The sequence below is a fragment of the Rattus norvegicus genome, chromosome 2 (assembly GCF_036323735.1).
Source record: "Rattus norvegicus strain BN/NHsdMcwi chromosome 2, GRCr8, whole genome shotgun sequence".
NCBI classification, from domain to species: Eukaryota; Metazoa; Chordata; class Mammalia; order Rodentia; family Muridae; genus Rattus; species Rattus norvegicus.
In genome coordinates, this window is record NC_086020.1 from 99,646,446 (window position 1) to 99,647,434 (window position 989).

The 989-nt window shown below is 39.8% G+C and overlaps 1 non-coding gene across 1 annotated transcript; it reads right to left on the bottom strand.

Annotated features, from left to right (window-relative positions):
• Positions 1-420: 420 nt before the first annotated feature.
• LOC120101339 (small nucleolar RNA SNORA17) lies at positions 421-555 on the bottom strand. The gene has a single exon (XR_005501706.1). It is a non-coding gene; the product is annotated as a small nucleolar RNA SNORA17 (small nucleolar RNA).
• Between the last annotated feature and the right edge of the window lie 434 nt (positions 556-989).

The following is a 989-nucleotide window of genomic DNA, read 5'->3' on the forward strand; positions in this document are numbered from 1 at the left end:
GCATCTCTATACAACAAATGGAGCCCAACACAGGAAAACACAACTTAACACAATCTAGAGATCACCTAGTCTAAGGTGACTCCCCATAAAATTTTTCTTTTACATGTTAATTTGCCCATTTTTATAGCCATTGTTCTGGTCTGTTTATGTGGCCATTTCTAGAAGAATGTTTTAATGATGACTTTCTGGATTTCTTGCTCTTACAATCTTTCTATCCTTCCTTCCAAGGTGTGCTGCTTGCCATAGATTCAAGAGAGCAATGCCCTGTTTGTGCATTATGGTGATGGGCAGGGATTACTTTGGGCATGGTCTGCTCCTCAAGGTTTGAGAGGCACTATACTGGTGGTCATCTCAGGCTAGCCACCTGACCGGGCCCCCCTAGTGTTCGACTGGTGGTCATCTTAGGCTCAAGATTTATGGAATGATATGCTACTAATCATTCAGATATTCATAGGTCACAACACAGAGCAGAGGCATAATAATTCCCCTCTCTGCAACCTACTGGCTGGTACACAGGTGCCACAGCAACCACACCTCCAAGCCTCTAGAGCCAGAGTGCTTGTTGGGTTTTATCTCAATATGAACCAAGCTAGAGTCATGTTGGAACCGGGGATTTTCATTGAGAGAATTTCCTCAGTAGATTAGTCTATGAGCAAGTCTATTGTTCATTTTAATGATTGGTGATTTATATAAGAGGTCCCAACTCATTGTGGGTAATGTTACCTCTATACTTGTTCTGTCTACTACAAGGAAGCAGATGAAGCAAGCTATATATCTATATCCAATCAGTAAAAAGCAGTTTTCCATGGTTCTACTTTTTTCCTTGATTGAGTTTCTGCCCTGATGTATAATATGAGAGTTGTAAGCTAAAATAAACCCTTTTTTCTACAGCTTGTTGATGGTCCTGGATCTTTATTACAGTAATAGAACAACTAAGACAGATATGAAAGTTATGTAAAATTTTGATTGGTACTGATGTTGGAAATTTC